Genomic DNA, 25,095 nt, shown 5'->3' on the forward strand with positions numbered 1-25,095 from the left:
TAGGATTACAGGTATGAGTCACTGCGCCCAGCTAAAACATAGGTCTTGTAGTCAGGTTGAGATTTGAAATCTTGACTTCCACATTTACAAATCTGTGATCTTGGTTTTCTCATCTGTAAATCAGGGTGAACAATACCTACCCTCTCTGAATTTCTGTTAAAATAAGTTACGGCAAACCCCCAGGAGAGTCATTACAACACTGTAGAGACTCATATATTAGTTTCCATCTGTATTTGACAGGGTTCTTTGGAGAAACAGAACCAACAGAAGATTTTATATATATGTATATATTATGATTTCACTATCATTTAGGCTGAAGTGCAGTTGTATGATCGCAGCTCACTGCAACCTCTGTCTCTTGGCACAAGCAATCCTCCCACCTCAGCCTCCTCAGTAGTTGGAACTACAAGCAAGTGCCGCCACGCCAGGCTAATTTTTGTTTTTTTTTTTGTAGAGGTGTGGTTTTGCCATGTTGCCCAGGCTGGTCTCAAACTCCTGAACTCAAGTGATCCACCCGCCTTGGCCTTCCAAAGTGCTAGGATTACAGGTGTGAGTCATTGTGCCCAGCCCAAAAATAATGTTTAATCAGATATCTGGGCATTCCAAACCTCAGTCAGGTTGACATACAAAGTTAACCAGTACACCATCTATGCTAGTTCATTCTTGCATTTATAATAATATAAAAAACTACCTAAGACTGGGTAATTTATAAAGAAAAGAGGTCTAATTGACTCACAATTCCTCAGGCTATACAGGAAGCACGGCTGGGGAGGCCTCAGGAAGCTTACAATCATGGCAAAAAGGGAAGAGGAAGGAGGCATGTGTTACATGGCCAGAGCAGGAGGAAAAGAGAGAGGGGGAGGTGCTACACACTTTTAAACAACCAGATCTCATGAGAACTCACTCACTATTATGAAAACAGCAAAGAGGAAGGTCTGCCCCCATGATCCAATCACCTCCCACCAGGGCGCTCCTCCAACATTGGGACTTTTATTTAATATTACAATTCGACATGAAATTTGTGTGGGAACACAAATCCAAACAATATTACCATCCTTTTACTTCCTTTTTGTAAGAAACAGAAAATAAATTACAGCAGTCCCCCTAATCTTTGGAAGATATGTTCCAAAACCTCCAGTGGACACCTGAAACTTCCAATGGTACCAAACCCTCTGTATAGTCCTCCCTTGATATCTGAGGAGGATTGGTTCCAAGATCACTGAAGATACCAAAATCCATGAATGCTCAAGTCCCTCATATAAGATGGTACAGTATTTTACATATAACCTACACACATTCTCTCATATACTTTAATCTCTAGATTACTTACAATACCTAATACAGTCTAAAAACTATGTAAATAGTGTTACACTATTTTAAAAATGTTTTAAAATAAATTGAGAGATAGAGTCTCATTATATTGCCCAGACTGGTCTCAACTCCTGGGCTCAAGCAATCCTCCTACCTCAGCCTCCCAAAGTGCTGGGAGTGAGCTACCATGGCCAGCCTGTTCTATATTTTAAATTTTATATTATTTTATTGTCATATTATTATTTTTTATTTCAATATTTTCAACTCATGGTTGGTTGAATTGGGAGATGTGGAACCTACAGATATGAAGAGCCAACTGTACTGTTTTTTCCATGTATACATAACTAAGATAAAGCTTAATTTGTAAATTAGGCATAGTAAGAGATTAGCAACAATAATAATAAAAATATACTGTAATAAAAGTTATGAGAATGTGGTCTCTGTCTCTCTAGATATCTTATTGTACTGTATGTATCCTTCTTGAGATGATGTGAGATGGCACAATGCCTAAATAATGAGGTGAAGATGAATGACTTAGGCATTATGACATGGCATTAGACTACTGCTGACCTTCCGATGATACATGAAAAGTAGGGTCATCTGCTTTGAGTGATCTTCGATCACTAAGCCATGATGATGTCCATGGTTGCATGTCAGGAGCAGGCTGACTAACGCCCATGACTAATGGGTATACAGTGTGTACAGTGTAGGCACACTGGTCAAAGGGATGATTCCCACCCCAGCAGGACAGTGTAAGATTTCATCATGGTACTCAGAATGGTTCACAACTTAAAACTTATGAGTTGCTTATTTCTGGAAGTTTGCATTTAATATTTTCAGTCTGCAACTGACTGTGGGTAGCTGAAACTGTGGAAAGCGAAACTGAGAATAAGGGGGAACTACTGTAGTCAGTGATAAGGAAGGAATGACTGAAGGAAACAACCCATGCCAGGGATATCACATTACTAGGTCAAGGTCTGGAAACAAGTTAAGGGGAATAGGCTGTTACTCCTTATCTGCTGACTACAGCACTCAGTTCATTTAATTCCTCTGCTGAGAATGATCCTTCAGTTAACAGTTATTGCTATCACCATCACCTGGCTGCCAAACACCATCAAGAAATCTTGAGGCTTTTCCTTCATGAAAGATTAAGAGAGAACTTGGAAGGCAAAAATCTTTCTTTAGGAAATGATTTTAGAAGGTCATTTAACTCTAATTAATTATTACTCATTGAGACCATTTTCCATTTATTTATTTATTCATTCATTCATTCATTCATTCATTCAGAGATGGAGTTTCACTCTTTCGCCTAGGCTGGAGTGCAGTGGTGCGATCTTGGCTCACTGCAACCTCTGTCTTCTCGTTTCAAACTATCCTTCTGCCTCAGCCTCCCAAGTAGCTAGGATTACAGGCGTCTGCCACCACACCCAGCTAATTTTTGTATTTTTAGTATTTTTGTATTTTCACCATGTTGGCCAGGCTGGTCTCAAACTCCTGACCTTGTGATCCACCCACCTTGACCTCCCAAAGTACTGGGATTACAGGCGTGAGCCACTGCACCCAGCTCATTTTCCAGTTTTAAAGATTTCTACTTGCTAACATCTTTAAAGAGAAGAAATATTTATTTACAGTGTTCTTCATTAGTCCAATCCAGCTTGCCTTATGTGGGATGACGTAAGTGAAAGGATCACTAGAGTCAACATAAAGCTTTATTTCCTAATTTTAGAAATCCACACAAACTTCAGTCTCGACGACAAGGAAAAGAAAACTGGTTTACATCACAGCTTAGAGGATTGAGATTAGACACACATACACAATTCTGGTACCTAATGTTAAACATTAGGGAAAACTGTGTGATCTTTTCTGAATATCTTTTGAAATAACACAGATGCTCATTTATCCAGAATGTCACAGATAACATTTGTCAAAGAGGGAGGTAGGTTAACCAGGTATTCTCCAACGATCTTCTCCAAGCATGAGTTCTATGATACAGAGAGCCATGTAGAGGTACACCACTGATACCTCCCTTCAAGAAAGTACTTGCCACTCTTCCCAGACAGCCTCCAGTGAATGACTGAGCATGGTGGGAATATTAAGGCCCACCCAATTCTGCCCAATGTGTAATTCCTCTACAGGTTATCAATGTTCCAAAACTGTTTGTTGGGCTGGCAGAGACTTTCTCAGAGCTACGCCACGGTTTGAGGCTCTTCCTATCCAATCAATCTTCCTTCTTTCTCCCTCTCCTTCAACAGATTGTCAGTCCTGCATTGTGATCTGAAGGCTTTCCCTGGCCATGTCTGCTCCTTTCCTTTATTCTTTACAGATGCCCCCTCAGTAACTCTTGAAATTCTATGGTCATCTTGGGGCCTGCTTCCCATATCAAGCCTCCTTCACTCGGATATATGAATGACAGAGCAAGGTGTGGGCCACAATTGTACTCACCATGAAATAAAAAAGAAGTCAAAGAGTTTAAGCCATTCTCACACGGGTAGTCTTTGGAAAAATATTTCACTTTTGGAATACAACTTATCATAGCTAGCACACCTCTTCTATGTTCCAACTGGTTTGCTCTAGACTTCATTGCCACTAGAAAAGGTACAGGAGGCCGGGTGCAGTGGCTCATGCCTGTAATTCCAGCACTTTTGGAGGCCAAGGGGTCAGGGGGGTGGATCACCTGAGGTCAGCAGTTTGAGACCAGCCTGACCAATGTGGTGAAACCCCATCTCTACCAAAAATATAAAAATTAGCTGGACGTGGTGGTGGGCACCTGTAATCCCAGCTAGTCAGGAGGCTGAGGCAGGATAATCACTGAACCCAGGAGCAGAGGTTGCAGTGAGTTGGTATCACGCCATTGCACTCCAGTCTGGGCAACAAGACCAAAACTCGGTATCAAAAAGAAAAAAAAAATAAGAAAGAAAAAGAAAAAAAAAGAAAGGGTAGAGAAGATGAGAAAACATAACTACCCTCCTTCCCAGACACCACAGGAAGGAGCAATACTCAACATCATTAATCTTTTCCCTAGAATGTGGGAAGGAAGAATGGGAGGTTAGTGAGATTTGCATAAGAGATTCAGTCTGCATTTCTTTATGTTTTGTTTGAAAATTTTGACCTTTTAAAAACTATAGTGTTACATGTGTACAATAATTTCCTTCAGTAATTCTAAAGAAAATGTTATCCTGTTAAATAAAATCACCTTTCTTCTTATTGATTTGTTTGTATGTTTACTCATTAATTCACTCAACGATTATTGAGTACAAAATATGCCTTCATACTTTGCTGAGTCCTAGGGACATTATTATTCTCATTTTACAGATAAGGAAGTTAAGGACAGAGAGCTAAGTAATTTGTTCCAGGTCACAATGTAATTGATAAGAGCTAGGATGTGAACCCAGGCAGACTGGTTCCAAAGTGTGCTCCCACCATCTAAACTAAACTTGCTTGATCACATCTTTCTGTGTTACGAATAGCCCTGTGGTCCTGTCCTAGTAGAGTGTCACAGTGGGAAAGCACAGATATGCAAGCAGATAAGTTACCCTGTACAGTTATCATCTCTGTAGTAGGGGTGTACAACAAGTACTGAGGCAGTCAGAGGACATTATATATTGACTCAAATCCTTATACTTGCAAGAGGTTTTACTAGAAACACGTGTATTTATTTTCAGGTTACCTTACTGGTCAACTTTACACCCTTCAGAGCAGTTATTTTGAAAAATGATGAACACAACGTATGTTGGAAATCTACGTTTAAAATCACCTCTGAAATGGTGAACACACACAAAAAAACAAAAACAAAAACAAACCCAGATGATAAGTAATCATCTTTCTGGGAAAGGTTGATTTTAGGGGGAACAGTTAACATGTTCAGATATTCAGAGACAAATTTGAAAATTTACTTGTGTAACAGTTTGGGGGAAGTTTCATTCTATAAGACAAACTATCTTATGCAACTATGCGGCCAATTTGTAAAGCAAAATTTAAAAATAGTTTTTATCCAATGCATGTGGCAAACATAACTAAAGCACCCCAGGAAAACTGTACTGAAGGATATACAATATTAGGGTAGATACATTTTTGTGTATTCACTTAAAAAATAAAAAATAATTGATTTTAAACCACAGAACATTAAGTCTAGAGAGCCATTCCCTCTGATACAGAGGACAAAAACCTTGGAGATCCATATTTAAAAGATCAATTTCTTTAGCACCTGGAAAAGAGATCCAAATAAAAACAAGACCTGGGAAAAGGATATGAATTATTCAGGTAGTCAAGCAGAGATAGTTCTGGGATGATATCATTTGTATGATTTGACAAAATGAGCCAGAACTTAGAAATTACTCAGGGAGAAGAAAACGACCTCAAAAGCCAACCCTCCAGCAAAAAACAAAACAAAACAAAACAAAAAAACAAAAAAACAAAAACCAGACATGAAAAACAGGTCATGGAAAAAGAAAAAAAGGGCCATGATGGAATAATGAGGATGAGATTTTCCTCACCCTTACAAGTGGAAGAGTGGAAAAAAACTTATAAAACAACTCTTCTCAGACATTTAACAAGAGACATTAGGGGACTTTACTCCACTGGAGATGGGTGGAAATTAGGTGACATTACAATTGCCAGGGATTTCTGCCTTGAAATACTTTCCAGAGTGTGGTGATATGAGGGAAATCCTGTATAGAGCATAGTAATCTTGTGGAATTGAGGAGACAGAGAAACGAGTTCAGAAAGATGAAATGGCAGAAATATGTGGGATAGAGTACCAGAGAAAAGGGAGCCACACAGAGAAAAGAACTGCAGAAATCTGCAGTTTTTCAAGTCTTTCCTGAATACTGAGCCACACATGAGTAAGGCAAAACTCCACAAAAATAAGCGAAGAACAATGAGAGAGCTGTAAGAACAATTCTCAGAGGTCAGCAGGGTTAGGAGATGTTTGAGTTCTGACCAGCTAGATCAGAGAGTCCTTATTGAACACCCAGGGTCACAACATAAGAGTAGAACTATTCTAGCCCTAGAATAAAAGCTCCTATAAATCTGCCCTAAGGAAGCTTAAAAACAATCCAAAAAGAATTAAGCTATTCAGCAAGTAATTTAACCTATTGTGAAAACAAAGTTTAATATTATTTAAGCAAGACAATAAAATTAGGTCCTCAACAATATGAAATTCATAATGTCCAATATCCAGTAAAACATTATTAAACCTTCAAAGAAGCAAGTGCATCACAACTAGGAAAAAAATCAGTGAATAGAAATAGACCTAGAAGTGACAATGTATTTTTTAAGAGAACTAATGAATAAAAGATAAAAGATATTCAAAAAAGAACTAATGAAATTTCTAAAGATAAAATTTTCAATACTTTAAATGAGTGATTCACAGGATGGGATTAAAAACACAATAAACACTACAGAAAAAAAAATTAGTGAACTTGAAAACAACAATAGAAATTATCAAACTAGAACAAAGAGAGAAAAACTGGGGAAAAAATGAACACAGCCTTTGTGAAAATACCAAAGGATGTAAAACACATGTAGTTGGAGTCACAGAAGTAGAGCAATACAAAAAATTTTGAAGAAATGAAGAACTAATGGCTAAACTTTTTCCATATTTGAGGAAAACTATAAACTCACAGAATCTAGAAGCTCAAATACTCCCAAGCAAAAGTACTAAGAAAACCAAGACAAACTGTAATCAAACTGCTAAAAAAAATCTCATAAATACCAGAGAAAAAAGAAATAGTACATATGCAAAAACAAAGTTAAGAATGACTATGAGCTTGTCAAAAACTATGAAAGCAAGAAGACAAAGGAATGATATCTATAAAGTATTGTTAAAAGAAAGTCAACTTAAAATTCTATATCCAGTGAAAATATTCTTCAAAAATGAAGGCTAGGAGAGATGATAGATTGGGAAGCACCAGAAATCTGTCTCTCCACCTAAACAATAATCCTGCTGGTGGAATCTGTCTGATACAAATATTTTTGAACTCTGAAGTCTATTAAAATCTTGAAACTTCTAGAGAAAGGGTTGGATGGTAAATTGCTGTTAATTTCAATCAATTTAAGCTCTTATCCCTGCAGCGGCTATCTCCTCTCCTCCATCCATGTGGCAGGCAGTGTGCATGAGTTCCTGGAACAGCTTGCATGCAACATGTGGGAGTCAAAATGGGCAACAGGGATGCTTTCCTTTAAGCATTGGGGATTTGTATTCTGATCGGTGATTGCTGCTTTCGCTCATGTAGGTACAGACACAGAGTCAGGTGGCCATTTTTGCACCACCACCCATTGTTGCAAGCCCCTCCCCCTCTGGCAGAGGTGACATTCAGGGGATTCAAAGGGCTAGCACCCTTTTTTTCCTCTCTTTAATTTTTCTCTTTTTCCCTTTTTGGAAGCCAGTCATTAAACAGCAGAACATTCAAAAGCAATGGCATATAGAGAGAAAACTGGAAAATCCACTGCATATGATAAGGGAAAGGCACACACTCAGAAAAGACTCTAGAAGACCTTAAGCTTATACGTCAGTTTAATGTCAAAACAATAAAAAATAAATAAATAAATAAAGCAAAAATAGCAAACGCTGGGAGGGTGGCGAACCTGATTTCGAGAGTTACCACATTAGATTCAAATGTTCAATTTTCAAGAAAATAAAAAACCATACAAAGAAACAGGAAGGTGCGTCCCATTTAAAACTTAAAAAAAGAAAAAAAAAAAAAAAGTAAAGTAAACCAACAGAAACTGTCCCTGAAAAAGACCATATGGTAGATCTACTACACAAAGACTTTTAAAAAACTATATTAAGGAAGCTTATGGAGACATGGAGAAAGTCAAGAAAATAATGTATGAACAAAACAGAAATATCAATAAAGAGACAGAAAACCTAAAAAGAAACAAAAAGAATGTCTAGAACTGAAAAGTACAACAACTGAAATAAAAAATTCACTATAGGGATTCAAAGGCAAATTTGAGCAGGCAGAAGAAAGAATCAGTGAACCTGAAGATAGGACAATTAAAATTACTGAGTTTGAGGAACAACAACAACAAAAAAAATCGAAGAAAAGTAAACAGAGCCTAAGGCAGCTGTGGGACATCGTCAGGTGGGCCAGCATACACACTGGGGAGTCCCAGAAGAAAGGGAGGGCAGAGAGATTATTTGAAGAAATAATGGCTGAAAACTTCCCAAATTTGATGAAAGGCATGAATACAAACAACCAAGAGGCTCAACCAACTCGAAATAAGATTAGCTCAGAGATGACCACACCAAGACACATTATAATCAAATGAAAGACAAAACCAAAACAAAATGTTGAAAGCAGCAAGAGAGAAGCAATTTATCACACACAAGGAATCCTCAATGAGATTAACAGAATTCTCCTCAGAAACTTTGGCAACCAGAAGGCAGTTGGCTGAAATATTCAAAATTCTAACAGGAAAAGTTGTCAGTCAAGAATCCTGTATCTGGCAAAACTGGTCCTTCAGAAATGAGACAGAATTTAAGACATTCCTAGATATGTCTGGAGGAAAAAAGCTGTAAAGTTGTTTATGTTATACCTGCTATTCAAGAAATGCTAAAAGGAGTCCTACAGGTTGAAATGAAAGGACAGTAGACAATAACCCAAAGCCATATGAAATGAATAAAGATCTTAGTAAAAGTAATTACACTGGCTATTATAAAAACCAGTACTGGCTGGGTGCAGTGGCTCACGCCTGTAATCCCAGCACTTTGGGTGGCTGAGGTGGGCGGATCACCTGAGGTCAGGAGTTTGTGACCAGCCTAGCCAACATGGTGAAAACCTGTCTCTACTAAAAATACAAAAATTAGCCAGGTGAAGTGGTGTGTGCCTGTAATCCCAGCTACTCGGGAGGCTGAGGTGGGAGAATCACACACTCCAGCCTGGGCAACAGAGTGAGACTCCATCTCAGAAAAAAAAAAAAAGTACTATTTTAACAATGGTTTGTAACTCCACTTTTTTGTTGTCTACGTGATTTAAGAAAGTATACATTTAAGAAAATTATTGCTCTAAGAGCTAGTATTATTGTAACTTTGATTTAGAACTCCACATTTTCGCTTCCACATAAATTGAAAAGATTCATTTTTTTTAGTTGTTAGTTTATGTTTTTGGAAACACATTTGTACAAAGATGTAATTTTGGGACATCAAAACTGAAAGGGATAGTGATGGCTGTAAATGAGCAGAGTTTTTGTATGATACTGAAGTTAACCTAAAAAAATTCAAATTAGAGTATCATAACTTTAAGATGTTAAATGTAACTTTCACATTAACCTTAAGTAAAATAGTTACAGAATATACACAAAGGAAAATGAGAAGAAAAGTAAAGTGTTTTACTATCCAAAATCAACTAAACATAAAAAGGTAATGCAGGAAATAAGTGGGGGAAGCTAACAAAGCATATAGAAGACAAATAGCAAAATGACAGAAGTAAGACCCCCCATTTTCTGTAATTATTTTAAATGTAAATGGATTAAACTCTATAATAAAAATACAGAGATTGGCAAATTGGGTTTAAAAAAGTCCAGCTACAGTTGGCTCTCTGCATCTGTGAGTTTCATATCTGCCATTTCAACCAATCCTAGATTGAAAATATTTTTAAAAATAACAATATGACAATAAAATGCAAATAAAAATGATACATCATAACAACTACTTATACAACACTTACATTGTATTAAGTATTATAAGTACTCTAGAGATGATTTAAAGTATATGGGAGAATGTGCCTACGTTCTATGCAAATACCTATACCATTTTATATAAGGGACTTGAAAATTTTTTATCTGTGAGGGGTCCTGGAATAAATCCCCTTATGATACTGTGGGATGACTGTATATATGGTCTAAAAGAGACACAAATAGACTGAATGTGAGAGAATGAAAAAAGACATTTCATGCAAACAGTAACCAAATTAGAACAGGGAAATTACTACCCTATACTAATATCAGACAAAATAAACATTCAATTTTAAAAAGGTTACAAAATATTATAAAATATATATTAATAAAAGGTTCAAGGCCAGGCGTGGTGGCTCAAGCCTGTAATCCTAGCACTTCGGGAGGCCGAGACGGGTGGATCACGAGGTCAGGAGATCGAGACCATCCTGGCTAAAACGGTGAAACCCCGTCTCTACTAAAAAATACAAAAAACTAGCCGGGTGAGGTGGCGGCGCCTGTAGTCCCAGCTACTCGGGAGGCTGAGGCAGGAGAATGGCCTGAACCCGGGAGGCGGAGCTTGCAGTGAGCTGAGATCCGGCCACTGCGCTCCAGCCTGGGGGACAGAGCAAGACTCTGTCTCAAAAAAAAAAAAAAAAAAAAAAAAAAAAGGTTCAATATAGTAAGAAGATATCATAATTATAAATATTTTGGCAAATAATAACAGACCATCAAAAAACATAAAGAAAAAATTTACAGAATTGAAGGGAGAAACAGACTGTTCAAGAATAAATGGAGTCAATACTCTACTCTCAATAATGCATTAAATAACCAGACCAAAAGTAGGTAAGGAAATAGAGGACTTGAACAACACAATAAGCCAACTAGACCTAACAGACATATACAAGATGCTCTATCCAACAGCAAAAGCATACACATTCTTCTCAACTGCACACAGGACAATCTCCAAGATAGATCATATGTTAAACCACAAATTAAGTATCAATAGATTTTAAAAACAGATATTATACAAAGTATCTTCTCCAACTGAAACAGGATAAAGTTAGAAATTAACAGGAGGAAAACAGAAAAATTCGCAATTTGTAGAAACCAAACAACACACTTTCAAACAACCAATGGATCAAATAAAAAATCACAAGGAAATTAGAAAATACTTAAAGATGAGGCTGGGGGCTGGGCACAGCAGCTTACACCTGTAATCCGAGCACTTTGGGAGGCTGAGGCAGGTGAATCACGAGGTCAGGAGATCGAGACCATCCTGGCTAACACAGTGAAACCCCATCTGTACTAAAAATACAAAAAAAAAAAAAAAAAAAAATTAGCTGGGCATAGTGGCAGGCACCTGTAGTCCCAGCTACTCGGGAGGCTGAGGCAGGAGAATGGCGTGAACTCAGGAGGCGGAGCCTGCAGAGAGCCAAGATTGCACCACTGCACTCCAGCCTAGGCAACAGAGTGAGACTCTGTCTCAAAAAACAAAAAAAAAGATGAGGCTGGGCATGGTGGCTCATGCCTGTAATCTCAGCACTTTGAGAGGCTAAGATAGGCAGATCACGAGGTCAGGAGTTTGAGACCAGCCTGACCAACATGGTGAAACCCCGTCTCTACCTAAAATACAAAAATTAGCTGGGCGTGGTGGCGTGCACCTGTAATCCCAGTACTCAGGAGGTTGAGGCAGCAGAATTGCTTGAATCTGGGAGGCAGAGGTTGCAGTGAGCCGAGATCATGCCGCTGCACTCCAACCTGGGCAACAGAGTGAAACTCTGTCTCAAAGAAAAAAAGAAAGAAAGAAGGAAGGAAGGAAGGAAGGAAGGAAGGAAAAAATACTTAAAGATGAATGAAAATTAAATCATAAAACACCAAAACTTACAGATACAGAAAAAGCAAAGTGAAGTGGGGAAATTTGTAACTGCTTACATTAAAAAATAAGAAAGGTCTCAAATCAACAAGCTAACTTCACAACTTAAAGAACTATAAAAGGAAAAACAAAACAAATCTAAAGCTAGCAAAAGGAAGGAAATAATAAAGATTAGAAAAGAGATAAATGAAAGAAATGAAAAACAATCAAGAAAATATACAAAACCTTTTGTTCTTTGAAAATATCAACAAAATTGACAAATCTTTAATCATATCTACTAAGAAAAAAAGAGAGAAGACTCAAATTATTAAATTAGGAAGTGAGGGCATTCCAACAGATACTAGAGAAATAAAAGTGATTATAAGAGTGTACTATGAATTACTGTATGCCTAGAAACTGGATGACCTAAATGAAATGCAGAAATGTCTTTTTTTTTTTTTTTTTTTTTGAGATGGAGTCTCGCTCTGTCGCCCAGGCTGGAGTGCAGTGGCTGGATCTCAGCTCACTGTAAGCTCCGCCTCCTGGGTTTACACCATTCTCCTGCCTCAGCCTCCCAAGTAGCTGGGACTACAGGCGTCTGCCACCTCGCCCAGCTAGTTTTTTGTATTTTTTAGTAGAGACAGGGTTTCACCGTGTTAGCCAGGATGGTCTCGATCTCCTGACCTCGTGATACACCCGTCTCGGCCTCCCAAAGTGCTGGGATTACAGGCTTCAGCCACTGCAACCGGCGCAGAAATTTCTAAAAACACAGCTTGGCATGGTGGCTCATGCCTGTAATCACAGCATTTTGGGAGGCCAAGGTGGGCGAATCACAAGGTCAGGAGTTCGAGACCAGCTGGCCAACATGGGAAAACCCTGTCCCTACTAAAAATTACAAAAAAATTAGCTGGGTGTGGTGGCAGGTGCCTGTAATCCCAGCTACTTGGGAGGCTGAGGCAGGAGAATCACTTGAACTCAGGAGGTGGAGGATGCAGTGAGCTGAGACCGTGCCATTGCACTCCAGCCTGGGCAACAAGAGAGAAACTCTGTCTCAATAAAACAAAACAAACAAAACAAAACAAAACAAAAAAACAAGAAATTTCTAAAAACACAAAGCCTACCAAGACTAAATCACAAAGAAACAGAAAATCTGAATAGACTACCTAGTAAGAAGAATGAATCAGTAAGTAAACTCTCCCAACAAACAAAAGCCCTAGACCTGATGGCTTCATTAGTGAATTCTACCAAACATTTAAAGAAGAACTAATACCCTTTTTCCCAATGTTCCTTTAAGAAAATGAAGTGGAAGAAATACTTCTTAACACATTTGAAGAGGACATAATTACTCTAACAGCAAAGCTAGATAAAGATACCACATGAAAAGTAAACTACAGGCCAATGCCCCTTAAGAACGCTGATGAAAAAATCCTCAACAATATACTAGCAAATTGAATTCAGTAGCATATCAAAAGGATTATAAACCATGACCAAGTAGAATTCAGTCCTGGAATGCAAGGATGGTTCAACATGTGAAACTAAATCAATGTAATACATCAGGTTAACAGAATGAACAGAAAAACACCCATATAATAATCTCAGTTGACACAGAAAAAACATTTAACAAAATCCAACATCCTTTCATGATAAAAACACTTAATATGGAACAGAAGGAATCTACCTCAATATAATAAAATCCATATGAAAAATCCACAGTGAACATTATACTCAGTGGTGGAAAGACTGAACGTTTTTGCTCCAAGATCAGACAAGGATGCCTGCACTTGTCATTTCTATCCAACAATGTACTGGAAGTCTTAGTCAGAGCTATCAGACAAGAAAAAAAAAAATAAAAGGCATCCAAATTGAAAAGGAAAAAGTAAAATTACAGTCGTGCATTGCTTTGTGACAGGAATACATCCTAAGAAATGTGTTGGTAGGTGATTTTGTCATTGTGCAAACATCATAGAATGTACTTACACAAACCTAGATGGTATATCCTATTACACACCTAGGCTATATGGTTTAGCCTATTGCGCCTAGGCTACAAATCTGTACAGCATGTTACTGTATTAAATACTATAGGCAATTAAACAAAATGGTATTTGTATATCTAAACATATCTAATCAGAAAAGGTACAATGAAAACACAGTATTATAACCATATGGGACTACTGTTGCAAATGTAGTCCATTATGGTGCATGACTGTATCTCTGTTTGCAGATTATATGATCTCATAAGTAGAAACCTAAATATTTCACCAAAAAAACTTCTTAGAGCTAATAAACTCAAAAAGTAGTAGGACATGAAGTCAACACACATAAATTAGTTGCATTTCTATACTCTAACAATGAACAATCTGGAAAGGAAATTAAGAAAACAATTCTATTTATAATAGCATCAAACAGAATGAAATACTTAGGAATTAGCTTAATGAAGGGAGGTGAAAGACTTGTACAATAAAAGGTAGAAAACATTGGTGGAAAAATTAGGAAGATGAAAATAAATTGAAAGATATTCATGTTCATGATTGGAAAACTATTGTTACAATGTAAATACTATCCAAAGCTATCTACAGATTCAATATAATCCCTATCAAAATTCCAAAAATATTTTTTGCAGAAATAAAACAATCCATCCTAAAATTTGTACAGAGCCTAAAGGGACCCCAAGCAGCCACAACAATCTTGAAAAAGAAAAACAAAGTTGGAGGACTCACACTTTCTGATTTCAAAACTTACTACAAAGCTGCAGTTTTCAAAACAGTGTAATAATTGAATAAAGACAGATACATAGACCAAGGGAATACAACAGACATCCCAGAAACAAACTCTTGCATATTTGATCTTGCATATTTGATATTTAAATGTTTGGTAGAATTCACTAATGAAGCCATCAGTTCTAGGGCTTTTCTTTATTGAAAAATTTTCAACAATAGTGCGAAGATGATTCATTGAGGAAAGACAGTTTTCTAGTAAATGGTGATAAAATAGAACATCCACATGAAAAAAATAAGTTAGACACCTTACACTATTCACAAAAAATTCAAAAAGGATAAAAAGACCTAAACACAAGAGCTAAAACTATAAAATTCTTTTGCAGAAAACTTAGGGGAAACTCTCCATGACTATGGATTTGGCGATGATTTATTGGATATGACACCAAAGACACAGGCAACAAAAGAAAAATTTAAACATTGTATTTCATAAAAACTAAAAACTTTTGAATATGGAAATAGCACTACTGGCCAAGTGTGGTGGCTCACACCTGAAATCCTACCACTTTGGGAGGCCAAGGTGGGAGGATTGCTTGAAGCCAGGAGTTTGAGACCAGCCTGGGCAACACAAGACCCCACTTCTACAATTTATTTTTAATTAGTTAGGCATGGCGGCATTTGTCTTTGGTCCTAGCTACTCAGGAGGCTATAGCAGGAGGATTCCTTGAGTACGGGAGTTGGAGGTTACGGTGAGCTATGATCGTACCATTGCACTCCTGCCTGAGTGACACAGCAAGACCCTGTGTCATAAATAAATAAAATAACACTATCAACAAAGTAGAAGGGCAACCTACAAAATAGGAGAAAATATTTGCAAATATGTATCTGATGAAGAATATTAACATCTAGAATATATAGAGAACTTTAAAACTTATAATAAAAACCAAACCTAATTCAATAATGGGGAAATAATTTAAATAGACATTTCTCCAAAGAAGATAAACAAATGACTAATAAATCACTATGGAAATGCAAATCAAAACCACAAAGAGATACTACCTGTCTTAGTCCATTTTGTATTGCCGTAGCAGAATACCTGAGCTGAATAATTTATAAAGAAAAGAGGGTTATTTGGTTCATGCTTCTGGTGGCTAGCAAGTTCAAGACTGAGCAGCTGCATGTGGTAAGGGCCTCATGCTATTTCAGCTTATGCTGAAAAATGGAAGAGAAGAAGACATGAGCAAGGAGAGCACGTGGAGAAAGAGGAGGCAAGAGAGAAACCAAGGAAGTCAGATTCTTTTTTTTTTTTTTTTTTTTTTGAGATGGAGTCTTGCTCTCTTGCCCAGGCTGGAGTGCAGTGGCACCATCCCAGCTCAAATGATTCTCTTGCTTCAGCCTCCCGAGGAAGTCAGATTCTTCATGTAAACTAAATCTTGTAAGAGCAAGACTCACCCCCACGGGAAGGCCTTAATCTATTCATGAGGGATCTTCCCCAAGGCCCAAACACCTGTCACTCGGTCCCACCTCCCAATACCACCACTCTGGGGATCAAATTTCAACATGAAAAGGAGTTTTGGCAGGGACAAGCCATATCCAAACCATAGTACCACTTTACACAATTAGGATGGCTACCATAAAAAAAACAGACAACAACAAATGTTGGCAATGATGTGGAGAAATTAGTATGATTCTGCGTGGTTGGTGGAAATGTAAAGTGATATAGTTCCTGGGGAGAATAGTATGACAGTTCCTCCAGAAAAAGTAGACATAGAATTTCCATATCATCTGACAATTTCACTTCTGGTTATATACCCCAAAGTATTTAAAGCAGGGACTCAAATATGTATTTGTACACCCATTATTTACACTAGATACAATGTGGAAGCTACCCAAGTGTCCACTGACAGACAATGTGGTATATACATACAATGGAATATGATTCAGCCTTAAAAAAGAAGGAAATTCTGACACACGTTATAACATGAATGAACCTTGAAGACATCATTCTAAGTTAACCAAGCCAATCACAAAAAGATAAATAGCACATGATTCCCCTTATATGAAGTATCTAGAGTAGTCAAAATCATAGAGACAGATAGTAAAATGGTAGTTGCCAGAGGCTGGAGGCAGGGAGTATCTTAGTCCCTTTGGACTATTATAACAAAATACCATAGACTAGGTAATTTACAAACAATAGAAGTTTATTTCTCAGAGTTCTAGAGGCGAAAAGTTAAAGATTAAGGTGCTGGTAGGTTTGGTGTCTAGTGAGGCACCTTTCTGCTTCCAAGTTGGCACCTTGTTGCTGCATTTTCCAGAAGAAATGAACACAATGTGCACACACAGTCTCATTTCAACCTCAAGGCCTTTTATAAAAATGCTAATACCATTCGTGAGGGCTCTGCCAAATCATCTCCCAAAGACCACATCTCTTAATACTGTTGCATTCTAGAGTTACCATCACAAAATTCCACAAACTGGGGTCTTAAAACAATAGAAATGTATTATCTCACAGTTCTGAAGGCTAGAAATCTGAAATCAAGGTATTAGTAGGGCCATGTTCCTTTTGAGACTCTGGGTAGCATCCTTTTCTTGACTCTTCCTAGCTTCTGATGATGGTTGCTTATTCTTGTTTTTTATTGGCTTGTAGCTGCATCATTTGTCTCTGCCTCTGTAATCACATGGCATTCTCTCTGTGTATGACTGTCTTCACATGGCATTTCTTCTTGTTATAACTGTACTAGTCATATTGGATTAAGGCCCACCCTAATGAACTCATCTTAACTTGATTACTTCTTCAAAAGTCCTATTTCCAAATGACATCACATTTACAGGTCCTGGGGGTTAGGACTTCAATATATTTTGGGGTAGAGGACACAAGTCAATACATAAGAGGCCAAGCACAGTGGCTTATGCCTGTAGTCCCAGCACTTTGGGAGGCCAAGGTGTGTGGATCACCTGAGGTCAGGAGTTCAAGACCAGCCTGGCCAACATGGTGAAACCCCATCTATAAAAAAATACAAAAATTAGCCAGGTATGACGATGGGTGCGTGTAATCTCAGCTACTTGGGAGGGTGAGGCAGGAGAATCACTTGAACCTGGTAAGCTGAGGTTATAGTGAGCCGAGATCTTGCCATTGCACTCCAGCCTGGGCAACAGAGCAAGACTCCATCTCAAAAACAAAAACAAAAACAAAACACATAAGAGACTAATATACAAAATATATAAAGAGTTCCTGCAACTCAACAAAAAGAACAAATAACTCCATTAAAAATTGGCAAAGGATTTGAAAAAATATTTGCCAAAGAAGATATGCAAATGGCTAACAAGCACTTGAAAAAACAGGTACTCAATATCATTAGTCACTCAAGAAATATCAATCAAAACCACATTGAGATATTACTTCACAACAGCTAGGATGGTTATAATAAGAAAGAAGGATAAGTGTTGGAGAAGATGTGGAGAAACTGCAACCCTCATACACTGCTGATGGGATGTAAAATAGTACATCTGCATTGGAAAACAATCTGGTGGTTCCTCAGAAGGTTAAATGTAGAGTTATCATATGACCCAATAATTCTACTTCTCGGAATATCCCCAAGAGACATGAAAACATATGTCCATACAAAAACTTACAAATGAACATTCATAACAGCATTATTCATAATAATCACAAAGCAGAAGCTATCAAATGTCCAATTGATGAATAAATAAACAAAATGTGATATATATCTGATATAGTTTGGATGTTTGTCCTCACCTAATCTCGTGTTGAAATGTGATCTCCAATGTTGGAGGTGGGGCATTAGTGGGAGGCATTTTGATCATGAGGGTGAATCCCTCATGAATGGCTTAGTACCCTCCCCACAGTAATAAGTTCACATGAGATATGGTTGTTAAAAAGAGGCTAAGCCCAGGCTGGGCGCGGTGGCTCAAGCCTGTAATCCCAGCACTTTGGGAGGCCGAGACAGGTGGATCACGAGGTCAGGAGATCGAGACCATCCTGGCTAACATGGTGAAACCACGTCTCTACTAAAAAAATACAAAAAATTAGCCAGGCGAGGTGGCGGGCACCTGTAGTCCCAGCTACTCGGGAGGCTGAGGCAGGAGAATGGTGTGAACCCGGGAGGCGGAGCTTGCAGTGAGCTGAGATCCGGCCACTGCACTCCAGCCTGGGCGACGGAGTGAGACTGTCTCAAAAAAAAAAAAAAAAAAAAAAAAAAAAGAGGCTAAGCCCTTCCCCCTCTCTCATCATGAGACACACCTGCTACTCCTTTGCCTTCAGTCATGACTGTAAGCTTCCTAAGGCCCCCACCAGAAGCATATGCCATCATTATGCTTCTTGTACAGCTTGCAGAACCATGAGCCAAAATAAAACTCTTTTCTTTATAAATTAACCAGCCTCAGGTACTCCTTTATAGCGACACAAAATACAGTAATGATATAGGAGTTAAAAAGAAATTATTTAGGCAGATTGTGAGGGTAAGGAAGTCCTCATTAAGGTTTTACTTTTCATGAAAAGCATCCCCAAAATCATTTTCTTTTCTAACAAAGAGCAGCCTGTAAAATTGAGCTGCAGACATAGACAAGCAAACTGAAAACTTGCACAGGTGAATGCTGGCAGTTGTGCCAATAGGAAAAGGCTACCTGGGACTAGCCATGATCAAAATGGCAGCTCCATCTTCCCTTCTCTTTGCCAGCCACATGTACAGTAAGGAGCACACAAGATGGCACTGGCCAAGTAGAAAGCCCATTTACATATTAAGATTAGGGTGGGGTGACAAGCCTTCCCTACATGTTATATAAACATTATACCTGGTCAGAACAATCTGTTGGCCCTACAAAGTCAGACACTGCCTCCTCAATCCTGCCTATAAAATCTGCTGCGGTCTGCTACAGGCCAGCTTTTCCCTTTCAGATGTCCCTGTCTCTCACAAGAGACAGATTTGCTCTCCTCTCTCCTTTCTTCTGCCTATTAAACTTGCTTTCCTTAACCCACCCATGTATGTCCATGACCTTAATCTTCTTGGCATGAGACTATGAACCCTGGATATTTCCCCAGACAATGATGCTGCTTCATTTGGGGGCTCATCTGGGATCAGAACCAGAACAGTAGGTATAATCATCAGAGTGGTAAGAATGGGAACAAACCTCAAATCTGTCCTTTAATTTTGAGGCTCTTGGCCTCCATTTTAGAATCAAATCAAACTAAATAAAAAATACTAGGCTCCCGTCAGCCATTTAAAAACACAGTTAGCATGGCTGCCAGCCTTACAAGATGCAGGAGTGAGGCTTACTGGGAAGAACATGGAGAATCCCCCAGCACCCACAGGTTGCTGGGCATGTTGGCCATGTTTGAACAAGTTTCTTTTCATGTTGGGCCTAGCCACTGCATGGGGCTGAGTGAGGTCCTGGAACAACTGAGGATTTCTGTTAAGGGCAACACCCTGCTATTATCCAAAGGCTTCTGGACTAATCCCAGCCTCTGACTGCTTGACTGGGTGTTGGCAAAAAGGATGTCCAGCTACCCTGTTGCAAAATTTCCTTCTTTTCTATCCATGGTTGCCATGTCTCCTATCCTCTCAGTGTGTGCAAGATTCAGGAAGTTTTACAGCTCAGGGAAGTAATCCTGTTAGGCAAGATCAGGAAATGCTACAGTAAAGGATACAACTCAGGGGAATGTTGTTGTGATTTTCTAGGAACAGAGGGTCTCCCTCTGCTCCCCACAATGAGGTCACTCTCTGCCCTTAGTCTGGAGAGCACATGGCATTTCCAGGTTACTCTCTGCCCTTTGTCAGGAAAGCATATGGCATTTCCAGGTCTGTTGGGAACAGGCCCCCAAATCTGGCCATAAACTGGCCCCCAAACTGGCCATAAACAAAATCTCTGCAGCTCTGTAACATGCTCGTGATGGCCTTGATGCCCATGCTGGAAGGTTGTCGGTTTACTGGAATGAGGGCAAGGAACACCTGACCCACTCAGGGTGGAAAACTGCTTAAGGCGTTCTTAAACCACAAACAATAGCATGAGTGATCTGTACCTTAAGGACATGTTCATGCTGCAGATAACTAGCCAGAGCCCATCCCTTTATTTTGGCCCATCCCTTTGATTCCCATAAGGAATACTTTTAGTTAATCTATAATCTATAGAAACAATGCTTATCACTGGCTTACTGTCAATAAATATGTGGGTAAATCTCTGTTCAAGGTTCTCAGCTCTGAAGGCTGTGAGACCCCTGATTTCCCACTCCACACTCTTTATTTCTGTGTGTGTGTGTCTTTAATTCCTCTAGTGCTGCTGGGTTAGGATCTCCACGACTGAGCTGGTCTCAGCACAGGTCACTCTCTGCCCTTGGTCTGGAGAGCACATGGCATTTCAAGGTCAAAAGCACCACCTAGAGGAATAAAATTCCTCTCCATGAGGCACAATGTCATTCCTTTGCCAAGGCACTCTAGCTTCCCAATTCTCCTCCCTTTTTGCACCCATATACTAAAAATCAGGCTATATGGCTGTTCTGTAAATGGGAAAACTCTGCTTTCAACAATTAGGAGTAAAATGTCCTCTGGCACCAAATTTAGTCTTGATACTGTCCCATTGGCAGGAAAAACGCCATTTGGTCCCTATGTTCTTTTAAGGCACCTAGTCTACCTCCAATTAGAACAGTACTTAAATAGTAAGGGAATTTTAGGTCCAGAAGTTAACCAGAACCATTCTCTAAGGGGAAATGCTTTAGCATGGGCCATAATAGCAGGATATAGAGTTCAATCTAGTACCCTTTCTCCATTAAAGGGTACTAGATTGGCCTTGTCCAAATGCAACTATTACATAGTATTTCCTGAGATCCATCTTTGAGGGAGCCACGTAGCACAGAAGTCTAGGAAGTCAAAGGGAAATCACAAGTGGAGGACTAGAGTCACATGGGTAATTGTGACTAATTCCAATTGCTTAGTTCCTCTGGTTCCACAGCTGGGAGTTGTGCCTGCAACCATGGGTGGCACATCTAACAAGGTGCTGGGACCCAGGAACCAAGGAGGGAAAACAGTAAGGGGGATGCCCTCACTGTCTTCCCCTCCACCCTGGGTCACACTCAAAGGAAGGGGATTAAAGAGACGTCTTTTTCTCGCTTCCCTTTCTAAATGGGTAACAGATCATCTTCAGCTTGCACCTCTCTGTAGTGCATTCTGAAGCACAAGGACTCCTTTGACCCTGAGACTTTGAAGAAAAAGTGGCTCATTTTCTTTTACACAAGAGCATGGCCTTTTTAATAGATCTTCACAAGAGTTGCACAATCAACCCAACCCTTATAGCAGTCATATCAGGCAGACCTACAGAGAATGATTCCCCCAAATTAGAGAAGCAACTTCCAGGGAAGCCATCTGAGGATTCCCCTTATTCAGGGCCCCCTCAAGTTCCCTTCTCATTACAGGACCTTAGACAAATAAAGGGAGACTTAGGCCAATTTTCTGACGATGCTGATAAGTATATAGAAGCTTTCCACATTTTTTTCTTTTTTGAGATGGAGTCTTGCTCTGTCACCCAGGCTGGAGTGCAGTGGTGTGATCTCAGCTCACTGCAACCTCCACTTCCCAGGTTTAAGTGATTCTCCTGCCTCAGCCTCCCAAGTAGCTGGGACCAGAGGTATGTGCCACCACATCCAGCTAATTTTTGTATTTTTAGTAGAGATGGGGTTTCACCATATTGGCCAGGATGGTCTTGATCTGCTGACCTCATGATCTGCCACTTGGCTTCCCAAAGTGCTGGGATTACAGGCATGAGCCACCGCGCCTGGCCTCCAAAATTTAACTCAAGTGTTTAACCTCTCACAAAGGGATTTTATGCTGTTCCTAAGCCAAACCCTAACCATGGCTGAAAAATAGCCAGCTCTGCAGACAGCAGAGAAATTCAGAGATGAGCAAAATGTATCCTATGGTAGGTCAAAAGGAAAAGAGAAAATAGAGAGAGTGAAGAAACAGGGGAACCATCATTCCCAATTGGAAGAGAGGCAGTACTTCTTGACAACCCTAATTCAAACCCTCAAATGCAACTTCCAGAAGCCCTGGTCCTTCCTGTCCACCATCTACATTGTCAGCTCCTCCAATTCTACAACACAAACCCCCTACACTTTCTATGGTATTTTTCCTTCCTTTTTTCATGGTTTATAATGTTCCTCCAAACTGGGAAAAATTAATTTCCCCAAACCTTAAAATGCTTGGCTTAGAGTTGAGCTTGGAGGAAGGGAACCCAGAAGCTTGACATGCTGGCAAAAGGGTAAATGTTTTATGTATTTTTATGTTTTTCTTGTTTTTTTGTTTTTTTTTTTTTAACCAGTTGGGCTTTTGGCTTCTCTCTCTCTCTGTGCAAACTGGTAAAATGAATAAGTATCACCGTTTATATTCTCTGCAAAGTTTTAATTAATGAAAGAGGATTTGTGAGGTTGGTCTTAAGTTGCAGCCAGTACAGTGTGCATTGTGTCTCTTTCTGCATGATTCTGTTAAAAGAAAGGGTACCTTAGGTTAGGATACAGGCCCAGGACCTCATAAGCCTGTTGATCAAGTCAGCCCAACAAAATGTTCAGTAACAAACTTTGCTCCAGGCCTCTATCTTGTTTTATGTCCTTGGGAACATGACCTGTAGCCACATGGCAATACTTTGTTTTAGTCCCCACCATCGTAAAATGGTGTCTGTCTTCTGTGCTAAGTCAGTTCCTGGGTAGGGGTCACAAAATCAGATAAGCCAGCTTATCAATCTGGGTGGTGCTAGTTGATCCATCAAGGGCAGGGTTTGCAAAATATCTTAAGCACTGACCTTGACAGCAGTTTAGGGAGAGTCAAAATCTTGTAGCCTCCAGCTGCATGGCTCCTAAGCAATGGTTTCTAATCTTGTGGCTACTTTCTTGGTCTGCTTCCCAGGAAAGAGGGATGGTTATCACCTTTGTTTTAGACTATAAACTGTAAACCATGCTCCTTCCAGAGTTGGTTCAACCTACGCCTAGGGATGGGGAAGGACAGCTTTGGGGCTGGAAGCAAGATGGAGCGGGTTGGGTCAAAACTCTTTCACTGTCTCATCACAGTTTTGCAATGAAGGTTTCAAAAGCTGCTTACCATTCCTTTGAAAGTACCTCATATACTCGCAGCTAAGTCATAACCTAATTTAGGCTGGTTGGTTTCACCTGTGAGGTTTTTTTAAAGTTCAAAAGCTGAAAAACTTAACTGCTTGGTGTGGCTAAAGTCAAGTAACAAGGGATTTAAAAGGATTTTCTTAAAGAGTGCTCAGTTTAATTAAAAGTGGATATCCAAGCAAAGGTATATTTTAAAAACCTTTACACTTTTCTCTTCTTGGATCCTGGTTTTTTGAAAAAGGGTTTTTTTCTTCTCAGTCGACTGAACTATTTTTCTTCATTTTTATTTTTTGTCTTGCCACTCTTAATGCACACATAACAGGCCCTAATATAACTTCTGGTAGTCTGGGACTCCTTGTGAAAAATAGAGGAGGTGCCACAGACCCTGTTTTGGGAAAACACACACACATACACACACACACACACACACACACACACACACACACACCCCCTCTGTTTTCCTCATGAAACCCCAGGAATTAAAAGCAGCTAGATCTCTCTCAAAATCAAAGGTGTTGTTCTGTTTCGCATTGTGTTATCTGATGGTTTTAAGTTTTGGGGGTATCAAATTACTTTGCATTATGAGATGGCTTTGTGTAATAATAACTAGGTAAAAAAATACCTTAAGGGATGGCTAATAGTAGTTATGGACGAATACTTATTTCTTTGCACATCTGGATCAGAGAAGCATGCTCTTGGCCACCTGGAGGATATGGAAACACTCCCACTCCAAATTAAGGGATAAGACTCCCACATGGAATGAGCTGATTACAAAATGGGCTGATTGGCTTTGGGTTGCCTTGCAATGAAATGCATGGTAGAAGCACTACACTGTCTTCTCCCTATAGTATTTCCCTCCTTTTGGGGATCCAGGATCCACTATAAAATGGCACCCTTAATTTTGAGGATCTGTCTTTGCCTTCGGCTGTGCCAGCTTATTAAGCCCTAAAAATGCATGCTTTCCTGGTCTTGTTCCTCCGAGATCTCCACCCTGAAGTCAGTAATCCAATTAAGAAGCTAGCAAATGAAAAATTTTACAAGTGCTGAATCTTCTGTCTGGGTAGCTATACATGTGTTGTGTGTAATATCTATAAAAAAAAGCTCTAATTAATTGGCTTAGAGAAAAATAAGTGCTTAAATTAAATATTTTTAAAGGAAAGATAAAAGCTGTAATGCCTCTTAGTTAACATGACTTTAATTTTTAAGAAATAAAAAGGTCTTAAAGATTATTGGTAAAATACAAGTGTTAGCAATATAAACAGGTGATCTAAATCATATAAGTCAAATACTAGGTTTGCTAAAGGTTTCAAGGTTGTAAACCACCTGCTTCACAATTTGGTAAGCCCTGGGGACATACAAAATTAACCACCCCTGTAACTATGCTGGAAAAAGTAAGTGACTTTCTCTGTGCCTAGTACATAATCAAAACAACTTACCAGATTTCA

The 25,095-nt window shown here is 39.1% G+C and overlaps 1 protein-coding gene and 1 long non-coding RNA gene across 41 annotated transcripts in view; one reads left to right on the top strand and one right to left on the bottom strand.

Moving 5' to 3' along the window:
- The window catches only part of CCDC30 (coiled-coil domain containing 30), a 191,327-nt gene that overhangs the window by 123,511 nt on the left and 42,721 nt on the right, over nt 1–25,095 (bottom strand). The gene's annotated exons all lie outside the window — the stretch shown is intronic.
- Nucleotides 1–25,095, top strand: part of LOC135968250 (uncharacterized) — a 142,082-nt gene that overhangs the window by 113,707 nt on the left and 3,280 nt on the right. The gene's annotated exons all lie outside the window — the stretch shown is intronic.

This window comes from Macaca fascicularis, chromosome 1 (assembly GCF_037993035.2).
Source record: "Macaca fascicularis isolate 582-1 chromosome 1, T2T-MFA8v1.1".
NCBI lineage: Eukaryota > Metazoa > Chordata > Mammalia > Primates > Cercopithecidae > Macaca > Macaca fascicularis.